Below are 12,679 nucleotides of genomic sequence, written 5' to 3' on the forward strand. Positions count from 1 at the left end.
TGAAGCCCATTTATCTGGCCATTGAAGCCAGCTTGCTAATGCCCTTCTGCGCCTGTGGTGCTTCCAAGTATTCCTGACAAAGTTAACAAGCAAAACCCTACAGACAAGCGTGATTATGGGAAGCAACTTGGCTGTGCTGACAAGGTGAAGCATGTTACTAGTCGCCAAAATGGACTGATAGTCCGCAAGGTTGATGAAGATTCTGTAGTAGCGGCAGTGGCTGCAATACCTAACACTATGAAAATTTGGGATACGATTATAATAACCGAGTACGCAGTTTTTATTAAAATGCACTCTGATTTTGATGTCTCTCATACCTGCGTGGTTGTTGAAGTTGTAATTTCTTCGACACGCTTTGGAAATTCAAGAGTTGTGAAGCTGAAGTTTAAGATAAATGATGAACTTGAAATGATGACCATTGAAGTTCGCAGTGAAGTTTACGAATATTGTTTATTTCGTGTCATTTGACCGCTCGAAAAATCCAAGCAGTGTCTGAACTGCCAAGGATTCAGACATTACGTTCAGAAATGTTCAAACCCAACCAAGTGTAGTAGATGTGCGGGCGATCATAGTAATAAGGATAAATCGGTCCAAGCAAACACAAAATATGCAAACTGTGGAAAAACCCACAGGAGTAACAGCTTGATTTGTGTAGAAGTGGAAAAGCACTTTCCCGCTCAAGGCCAAAGAAATGATGTTATAATTAGGGCGCTAAAAAGTTTATGATAGTTTTTTTTATCAGAAAATAAATGGTGCCCGTGAGAAACTAGAAATTCATTCAGTCTTTGGACTGTGAAGAACAAGTTTTGAATCCAATCGGATAATTTTTTGTGCTGGGAATATTGCGTAATAGACTTCTTGTTTTAAATTAAATCCAGTTGATCGACTGTGATAAAATAGTTGTTAGACGGAATTGGATAATTAGAATTTGCTTCATGCGTTCGTTAGCACAACATCTAATTAATTAATCTTACGTCACTCTGACGTGTAAGCTAGCCGGAGGTGATGCGGACATTGAATACTTGTTACAAACGAGTGAGATTTGTTTCTTGTATTTTCGTATGAAGAAATTAGTAATTAAGAAAACAGTTTAATGCATCTTTATTTGTCATTTGTCATGGCTCTCTTGCAAGCTATGTTTGATAAGGCTACCAGAGAGTTAAAACAGCAGATAAAAGTTCTCTAGAGTGGAGACAACTTTATAGAAAGAAATTTCTGAGCTGAAAAAACATTATCGCTGAAAAAGACTCTTTAATCAACGAACTTAGCCAGGCTGTTGAATTTCAGAATAAACAGTTTGAGCTTATTAATTAGCGCCAATTACACCTTGAGGCTCGGAAACGTATACACAATTTATTACTGCATGGGTTACCAAAAGAAAAAAAAAGTGGATCACTGGAATTGAAAGTACGTACAGTGCTGAAGGATGAACTAGGCTTAGACGAAAAAGTGAATATCACAATGATATTTCGCCTGGAAGAAAAATTATCCAGTGTGTCCCAAAGAGGAAAGAAAGTATCATTCCCTCGAGCACTTTTTTCATGCAGTTCGGAAAAGATGGAAAATCTTAAAGATTCTGAGACTTATCAGTTTATTCGGCTTAAGCAATCTGGTGTTTCACTCCGTCTCGAGTGTAAGAACAACGATACTGATTGGTGGTCTGAGGTTTCCACAATCGACGAACGTGGTGTTTTTTCAAATGATCCATATTTTGCAGTTATCTTTTTTGACATTTTATTCGGACTAACTGTCTGAATAGAAAATGAGCTCTTGTACATATTGTACTTGCTTTTCATTTATAAGTATATCTAATTTAAAAAATATCACAGTTCAAATTCCTGGCGTATCTTTTATTCTTTAGTGTTGTCTTGCTCATCGCATTTCTACGTCACTGTTTAAGGCTACATGAAGCGGTACTGGTACTGGATCGATTCCTCAGATGTGGTAAGCATTTTCGATCTTGATTCTCCTTCCGGTGCTGGGGTAGAGGGCATTCCATCCTATTATCTAAATTTACTCGAAAGAATCTTCTGAATTTAGTTGAAATTTTAAATCGATCAGTGGGAAGTAACCCTAATGTTAGTAATTTTATGGTTGATAATGTGGTTAATACTAAGTATAAACTTAGGGTTCACGAAAAAGCTTCCAGACATTGTGACTGCCTCAGGACTCCGCACCTTAACACACAAGGTTTATCGTCATCATTTGATCAACTGAAACTCTTATTTGTGGATTGTTCTTATCCAGATATCATCGGTCTCCGCGAAACATTTGTCACAAAAATATTTGACGTAATACTTGAAATTCCAGGATATGTTTGCAAAAAGCGACCACGCATAACTATGAGCCAAGGTGTTTTTGCAATTTATATATTAAATACTTTGAATTATAAGGTACGTGAAAATCTGTCAAAAAATGTTAAAAGTATTTTTGAGTCTTTTTTCATTGATATCCCGGGAGGTGATAATTTTGGGGGAATTGTATAGACCACCGAGTGGTTGTTTGTTGTCTTTTCTTCAAGCGTTTAATGAAGTAATTGAGTCTATGCATCAGTAAACTTGTGAAATAATAATTATGGGCGATTTTGATATAAGCCTCCTAGAGAATAACGGCTCAGTTCCGGCTGATTTTCTTTCGACAATGCAGAAGCATTGTCTCTTACCCACGATCATGATTCCGACAAGAGTTACTGATAAGTCAGCTATTTTATTAGATAATATAGTTTCTTCTCTGGCTGCAAATGAAAGCACTGTTCTGATTAATGATATTTTAGACCATTTTCCAATAATTTGCGATTTGTTGATCCCAAATAAGCAAACTAAGCCTCTGATTACTACGGTTTCATCATTTAAACTGTCTGAGAAAAATCTTGCTCAGCTTAATAATAAACTCTTTCAGCAGTCTTGGGATTTTATTGATGAAAGTAAAGAATTAGATATAAATTTTAATAAATTTTATGATATTGTTAGACAAGCTTTTATTAATTCTTGTTCTAGAAATCCAAATAAAGTGCCACCAAAAAAATACCGACCGCTAAACCCATGGATGACAACTGGTCTTCTAAAATGCTCACAGCGAAAGATTACTTATGGAAGAAATATAAGAATTGTCCTTCCCCTGCTAACCTGCAACAATTTAAAAAATATAAAAACGTTCATAAATCACTGATTAGCAAGTCAAAAACCATGTATTATGCTTCGAAGTTTAGCGAAACCAGGAAAGATACGAGGAAAACCTTGGAAATTATTCATTCGGTGATTAGACTAGCTTCCTGTATTTACAATCTTCCTACTAAACTGGTTTGGAATGAAAATACAGTGGAAAATCCGATTTTAGTAAAAACAAATTCTTCCACTTCTTTTTTTGCATCAGCTGATAGGAATTCAGTAGAGAGAATAGCATCACAATCTTCTTCTGCTAGGGATGATGAGCATCTAAAATATATGGGGCCTTCTTGCCTAAAGTCCGTCGTCCTTGAACCTGTGACAGAAATTGAAGTTGCTAGAATTTTTTTAGACTACAAGGCTCTTCTTCGTCTGGGCCTGATTATATCCCAACAAAAGCTATTAATCACGTTCTTTCGGCAATAATTGCTCCTTTAACTAAAAACTTATAAATATGTTGTTTGAGCAAGGTGCTTTTCCCAAATCCCTTAGAACAGCTAGGGTGGTAGCACTGTTCAAGGGTTGCAATAAAAGTGATCCATCTAATTATCAACCAGGGGCATATCTAGAGAAAGATCTTGGGGGGGGGGCATGGACAAAGGGAGCCAATGTGACTTGAGTTGGGCACAAAACCAAAAAGTTTACTTTAAAAAAGAAAAAAAAGAACAGAATAAGGGTGCCAGAAATATCTTGGGGGAAGGGTCACCCCCGACCCCATGGAGTTTTTCCTGGCCTAATTGCTTTTAACTCTTTCGATCATCTAATTTGAACCAAATTAGCTATTTACTTACTTACTTAAAATAAATAGATACAGATTTATGACCCGAAAGCCCTATTGAGTCATTCGCTATTTAATTAGTCACAAAACTAAAATTAAAATTTTTTTCAGTGGGAAGTGGACAGGGGAAGTAAAAAAAATTACTCCTTAACATAAATTAATGTTGTAAGTTGCCTTGTCATATCCCCATCATTGAAACCAAGACACCATACTTTAAATCGATGGGCTCACAAGAAAGAGAATAAAACAAATCTGCCCAAGAAAGAAAAAAAGACATATTCTGAAGATGAAGATCTAGCAAGCAAAGTTTATTATTTGATTCATTTTTCATAAAAATGAGGTTTATCTTATAATTTTATGACAAAATGATTCGTAAACTGATCGTGCGAGCAGTTTCATGTCTGAGTCTCTAACAGAACAAGAGCAAAATCTTGGGTAAGGGGGCTGCTGAATCAAGGGCACCAATGTGACTCGAGGTGGGCACCAAATTAAAAAATTTATTTTAAAAAAGATTAAAAAAGAAAAAAGAACGGAATGAGTGTGCCAGAAGTGTCTTAGGGGAGGGTCACCCCCTACGACCTCATGTATCTGTTCCTGGCCTAAATTGCTTTTAATTCTTTCATTCATCTAATTTCAACCAAATTAGCTATATAGTTAAAATAAATAGATAGATAAATTTATTCACACTAAGCCCTATTGGGCCATTCGCTATTTGATTTGTCACAAAACTAAAATTAAGGATTTTTTGAGGGTGGAGGGGGCTTATTATTAGTCAGAATTTACCATTCGATTTCCGGGTATTTTCGGATATTTTACCAAAATATCCGGAAATATCCTTCGATCCCCTTGCACATTCAGCCATTAGTCTTCGTCTCTTATCCATTCTATGCTCGTCTCCAGATTTTTTATTTTTATCCATTTTGAACTTTTAGCTACAAGAGTACTTTTCAAGAGTACATTGTGAACAAACAAATTGCTATATAACTGTGCTACTAAGCTTATGAAACCCCTTAAAAGATACCACTTTTATTTTCAAAAGGGTTTTCGTGAAATAGGGGAAAGTCCCATGTTCGCAGAAAAATCTTTGCAGCTATCAAAGATTTTTATGCAAATTTGGCAGATATATTCTGAACCAGCTGAAGATAAATAATTTTTGTCCGTTTTAAGTTTCAACTTTGCTCTTTACATTCATAGGAAAGGTTTGTTTTTTGTTGTTAATTAGGTAAATCACCTAGGAATAATTGATCAAATTGACAAGTATACTTAAAAAAAGAGTAAAAAAAGAAAAATGAACGGAATGCGAATAAGGGTGCCAGAAAAATCTTGGGATCCGCTCTTGTTATCAACCGATTTTACCACTGTCAGTTTTCTCAAAGGTATTCGAGAAACCTATGCAGAAACGACTTCTTAGCTTTCTAGAAGCTAAGAAATTTCTGCATAAGCACCAATTTGGTTTCAAGTATAAGCACACAACGGAACAAACTTGTGCAGTTTTATTAAATTTCATTAATAGTGCCCTTGAATCTGGTAAAATACTCTCTGCTATTTTTCTTGATATAAAAAAGGAATTTGACAGTTTAACTCATCGTATTCTTCTGGGTAAGCTTTCCCATATAGGTAAAAGAGTATCAGCTTTAACATGGTTTCAATCTTACCTTCATGAAAGAAAAATTTCGTTTAGTCCGGATATTCTACCGTGTTTTAATATTGATTTTGGTGTGCCATAAGGTTCTGTCCTTTGGCCGAATTTGTTCTTAATCTTTATTAATGATCTTTATAATGTTGTTTCTAATAAAGATCCTAGCGTCTGTTGCAATCTGTTTTGCAGCAGCAAATTCCATCCCTCGAATGCTTATGAGACTAATCACAATGAAATTTTAGTGGCTTTTGCTGATGATAGTAACGTCACCTGTGCTGAGCGGACAGAGCTGGCATGGAGATCCAAACTTGAAATTCTTATGGAAAAAATATACTTGTGGATTGACTTCAACCTGCTTGCTCTGAATGCATTGAAATCACACTTTCTTATATTTTAAAGGACAAAACAGATATATCCATCGTTTACTGTACTTCAAACATCCAATGGACCATAATGTCAACCCCGGGAAAAATATACGAGATTTATAGGTGGTTTATTGGATGAAAATCTGTCTTTCAAGAAGGATATCGAGATGATTAGAGCCGAACTTTTGCAAAATCTGGGCATCTTTCGTCAAGTAAAACATACATTTCCGGGATCAATTTTATGTACACTGTATTTTTCTCTGATTCAAACATATATGATTAACTTTAACATGATTTGGATGTCAACATTTCCTTCTCTGCTGCACCAAATTAAAGCAATCTAACAGATAGCTGCTGTAATTATTAAACAAACAAGTTTTCATTCTCAACATGACCTCCTAACTACAGACGCTTGATATACAATGTCGTGTACAACCCTTATTTTTAAGTTTCTCCATGGCGAGTTGCCTAGGTGCTTCGAATTTTTTTTGCCAAGATTTTGTGCAACATAAAAATTCGTATATACCTTGAAATAGAAACCACATACAAATTCCGAAAACCAAACAGCCAGGTCTGATTTTAATCCTTCCCTCGCTTGTCCTAAAGCATGGAGCACACTCCCGGCTGAAGTCCGTGGCAATCGCTCGTTCGGTACTTTTAAAAATCTGCATAAATCTTACATAAAAATATGCAATGGATATTTAAAGCATAAATTATGACATTGATTAGTTTAGTTTTAATTTACTTGTTATTGTTAGACTTATTACTATTATTACAGGGGCTTGTATGGTAGATGTTTTTGCCCTATGCACTGGATGGGGTTAAAGGATCAATAGGTTTTAAAGGTAGGGATCGATCAAGGATTGGTGTCTTTTCTTGTTGCTTGAGTTTTTTGTATTATTGTATTAACTTAATGAAGTGAATTCTTTTGTTTATTTGTTTTAAGTTTAGTGTTATTTAATCTCCATACTAGGGGCCATGGTACCTTATGGAGACCATTGGAATATTGCTCTTGTAAACATTTGTCGTCATAGTAAAATTATTATTTAAGAATTAACGACGCTTCTTGACTACAAAGGTCCCTGCGTCGGCCCTGCAGTGCATTCCTGCAGCGTGATTCGATCTCTGGGTCCCGTATTACTAAGCTAAGGTCAAATCCACTGCGCCACCACAGGACTCGTCATAATAAAAGGAACTGGACTGAAATGATACTGAAAATCTGTGCAATACTTTGGATATTGTGTGTCTCGTTGAGCACCTTTTTAGTGAAAATAATGTGTTATTGTTAGAGTGTTCGCCTAATTCTCAGTTTTTTTTTATAAGGCCAGCAAATATTACAACTGGTAGACAGTCGGGTAGTTAAGCTACAAGAAAATTTAGACAAGAAAATCTAACAATAAGTTTGCATCAGCTTATGCGTCACTATCAAAGATTCTCCATAAAATTTAAGCTACCAACTTGTGCCTTGTCATTTGTGATGACTTCAACACAAATCTGAATGACCCATTACTGCTGCTTAGACAAAATGCTTCTGTCGTCTCATCCGCTTGGTATGTCTGTCATACCTAGATCTAAACATTCCTCTTTCGTTCATAATTCTTGGTCAACCTCAATCCTTAATTATGTCCTGTCTGATCTATTATCTATCTTCCACTATTACTGTCTCAGATGACATCCGTTCAAGTGACCATCTACACCTCTAGTTCAACATTTACATGCCCCCTTCACAAGATAAAAGAAAAACACATCGGTTAACAAAAGCATCATGGGATCACATAGATATATCGTCCTTTGAGTACACGCTTGATTCTTTGCTGATGAAATTTAAAATCCCTTTCCATCTCCTTTCTACTTCACTGAATGGGAACCCACTAGACCTCTATTGCCTTCTAGCTGAGTTGATCCATATTTTTAATGTCGACTCGTCTATATCTGTACCTTCGACATGGGTCCAAATAGGGACACAGACACATGGTTGGAAAGACATTTTTCCTCGCTTTTTCCGACGATACTCCTCTTGTTACTTATTACCAAATTACCTATAAACATGCTCTCCTCTGCCATATGTCAAAACTTGGCAACCGGAGGAACTTTGTCATTGTTAAACCTTCAACTGTGCAGACTCAAATTCATCTAATGAAACCTGGTAAAGTCCCAAATTTTGAAGGGGTGTAAACTAAACACCTCCTATCCACTATCCCACTTCTTATACAGTATTTGTTACAAATATTTCAGGCTTGTATTTCTCAGCAACATATTCCAACTGTTGTTTCGGAAGGTCTTGTTATCTGTGTCTTAAAGGAGGGCGAAAACCCAAAGGTTTGTGACTCGTACAGACCAATTACTGTTTGCGCCAGAATTCGTATGCTTTTTGAAAAGCTTACCTTCCAATAACTAAACCAAAGGTGCAACCATGAAGACAACCAGTTTGGATTTCGCTAAGCCTTGGATGTGAAAAACGCACACGTAACTTTTTTGGCTATTTTATACCGATATTGGATGCTGAAAAAGAACCTGTAGGCCTTTGTGCGTACAATCAACATTTCAAAGGCGTTCAATTTTATTATCCATTCGCATGCAATTCTTTATCTATTGAAAATTGGAATAAACTTTTCTCTCTTTCGTCTCTTATGGAATTGGTATCTTAATGCGTCTATACGGGTTCGGCTAGATATCCAGCTGTGCAAATCTATCACTTTTTGGAAAGGTGTGAGACAAGGCTCTGTGCTTAGTCTAGTTCTTTTCAATAATACCATCCAAAGTGTTGCTAAAAATATTCCTCCATTGCTAACTGAGCCCCTTACTGATGTCAGCCACCTCTATTGCGCAGACGATATCCTTTTTACTATCAGATAATCTTCGAGTTTTCCAAAATAAAGTTAATGTAGTTTGCTCCTGTCTCAATGAGGGTGGGCATCAAGTTTCCTCCCCCACAACTGAGCTTCTCGTCTACGGTTAGTCTCAACAACGCTTCGTTACTATTAGTGTTGTCCCAGAAACTATTTCTGCATAGTTTTTTTCTGAACTATTTGGGTCTCTTGTTTGGATCAAATGTGAAAACTACTGAAACACTTATTATATCAGAGGTGAAATAAAAACCTAGAAAACGGTACGGGCTGTTTTTTCGAGTTACAGGCCAGTTAAAAAATAACCCTTGACAAACTTGACAACGCTTTCTTAGCCCCAAATATCCTCTTCTTGATCCCTTTGTGGAGTCTTTTTAATATCTGAGCGAAAGTAAATTAGATCTTTATTCTTCCATCTTTGCAAATATCTTCTGCAGTTGCTGCTTTGGATTTCGATGTGACATTTTTGATGTTTCTTCAAATATGGACCAGCTTGTGGACAGATTCCGTCAGCGTCAAGAAAATATTGACGACTTTCCACTTAACTGTAGAGCTTAATTGTGTTACCTAAGTAGCTGAGATGTTCTTTTAGTTTCTTCTTGTTTCTTGTTTCAACTTTTATTTTTCTGTATTTTGTACTCCTTTAAGTGCATTTCATGTATGTGAAGAGGAATGAAATAAATTATTATTAATGAACCAAGTTACGCTCTTCACATGAATCACAGGACGCTTAGACGTCACTATCGAAAAACAAAGGCTTTCCTCCGCCTAATAAATTATGCACACAGATCATTTGACTCCAGAGTAGATTCAAAGACGACATAAAATACCCTAAATGTATATTTTACTTGTAATTATTATCAATATTTGCTATGCAAACGCTATTCCAATGAAAACAAAGAGGGGCGAAGAAGCTGCAAAAGCTAAAAAACATACTAGCCCACAAGTCCAACTGTACAATTCAAATTGATCGAAGAGGTCAATCCCCATGCAAAGAAAAAATTGCAAGAATATAATACGACTCCATATCACAGCTATAGTTCAATAAAGGCTACGATGGCTGGGTGATTGATTAGAACTATTTGCCTTCTCGTTTTGGAAACTTGTATAATCAAAAACACTGCTGCTTTCATTCTTGACTTGGATATAATTATGAAAATTTACAACAAGCGTAAATTTCGCTCTCTGTGAACGAAATAGAATGAATTTTCAATCGTTCTCTTTCAAACAATATTCCAATAAAAGTGAAGTAAAAGAAATATTGAAAATCTCTGTCGCTAATATGGTTTAAATCAGTCAAACTAGGAAAGGTTTTGAAAAGCAACTATTTACTGTCTATTTAGCTTTTAAAATGTTAAACTGTTAGAAACTAAACCTGTGACCTATCAACTTTCTCTATTAGCCTTTCTCTATTAGCCGCAAGCCTTTTGGCATTAACTCTTTGAGCAGCTTCCTCGGCTGTTTCTTTTGTCATTGTAGGATTTATACTAAAACTTCTCGAACGATCTGATTCCTCGGCTGTTTCTTCTGCCATTGTAGGATTTACACTAAATATTCTCTTTTAATCGCAACCCTTATATACTTATAATTACATCATGATCACGACGTCATATACAAACATACAAAATACATACATAACGTCATAATACTGGATCCTTATAATGACGTCAGCCGACAAACAAACATACAACTTATTTATATATCTATCTGTATGTATAAAAATAAGTTGTCTGTGTGTGTGTCGAGTGACGTCATGTTTGTGTGTCGACTGACGTCATGTTTGTCGACTGAAGAAATTACAGACCGGGACATCGGGACACAAATGACGACCGAGACACCGTGACATAGGGAATATAAATGACGACCGGGACACTCAAAGAGAAAGCGACCGGGACACAAGGAACGTTCGATTAGCAATCACCATCAACAAACCACCGGGACACAAATGACGACGGGGATACAGGGAATATAAACGACGACCAGGACACTCAAAGAGAAATTACAGACCGGGACACCGGAACACAAATGACGACCGGGACAAAAATGACGACCGGGACACCAGGACACATGTTTGTCGACTGACGAAATTACAGACCGGGACATCGGGACACAAATGACGACCGGGACACCGGGACATAGGAAATATAAATGACGACCGGGACACTCCGAGAAAGCGACCGGGACACAAGGAATGTTCGATTAGCAATCACCATCAACAAAGCACCGGGACACAAATGACGACCGGGACACAGGGAATATAAATGACGACCAGGACATAAGTAAAAAAAACTAAAAAAACTAAAAAGAAAAACAATTAAAAACTAATAAAAAAACTAAAAAAGCTAAAAAACTAAAAAAAAAACTAAAAAAGAAAAAAAGAAAAAAAGGAAAAAACTGAAAAATAAAGGAGAAAAACAAAACTAAAAAAATAAAAATAAAAATAAAAAAACTAAAAAGGTAAAAACTAAAAACAAACTAAAAAGAGAAAAGAAATTAACTTAAAAAACTAAAAAACAAAATTAAAAATAAAAAATAAAAAAAACTTAAAAATGTAAAAACCAAAAAAAACTAAAATGAAAAAAGGGGAAAAACACAAAAATTTATTTCATCATATAACAATTCAAAAACGAATGTATATACAGACCGGGACACCGGGATACAAATGCCGACAGGGACATAGGGAATGTAAATGACGACCGGGACACAGGGACACAACTACAACGGGGACGCGGGGGGGGCACAGGGGGATATATAAATGACGACGGGGACACAGGGAATGTTCGATTAGCAATCACCATCAACAAAGCACCGGGACACACATGACGACCGGGACACAGGGAGTATAAATGACGACAAGGACACTTAAAGAGAAATTACAGACCGGGACACCGGAACACAAATGACTACCGGGACACAGGGAAACAACAACAACGGGAACGCCGGGGGGCACAGGGGGATATATAAATGACAACGGGGACACAGAGAATGTTCGATTAGCAATCACCATCAACAAAGCTCAAGAGCGATCATTAGAATAATGAGGTATAGATCTGAATACAGATTGTTTTTCCCATGGACAATTATATGTTGCATGTTCAAGAGTCGGTAAACCTGACAATCTATTTATATGCACAGACAATGGGACAGCCAAGAATGTTGTATATCGGCAAGTTTTACGTAGTTAAAAAAAAATATATATATATATATATATATATATATATATATATATATATATATATATATATATATATATATATATATATATATATATATATATATATATATATATATATATATATATATATATATATATATATATATATATATATATATATATATATATATCTACATTCACAGGTGGGACACAGGGACACAACTACAATGGCGCGTAACTAATATGGTGCGTAACGAATTACGCGCGCGGGGGGGATTGGGGGTGGGGTGCGCGAAGCGCCCCCACCAACCAGGTGTTGAGGTGGCACGAAGTGCCACCCCAACAGCTAGTATATAAATCTTTGAATCCCAAATACAAATATCTCTTTGAATCCCAAGCCTTATATACTAATAATGACGTCATATACAAAGCCCTATGCACTTATAATGACGTCAAATTATAATGACGTCATATACAAACATACAAAATACATACATGACGTCATAATGCTCAATCCTTATAATGACATCAGTCGACAAACATACCTACAACTTATTCTTATATATATAGATTTACATTCAATGTTTCTAATCACCTTTACAATAATTTGAACAATAAAAGTGACTTTTGGACTAAACTCTCCCTCATCATCAAATTTGATGGAAACCATTAAGTTGCCCTGCCGATTCTATTCACAAAATTACATATGATATCTTGAAAAACGGAAGGACAG

This window comes from Artemia franciscana, chromosome 1, assembly GCF_032884065.1.
Source record: "Artemia franciscana chromosome 1, ASM3288406v1, whole genome shotgun sequence".
In the NCBI taxonomy this organism is placed as follows: Eukaryota; Metazoa; Arthropoda; class Branchiopoda; order Anostraca; family Artemiidae; genus Artemia; species Artemia franciscana.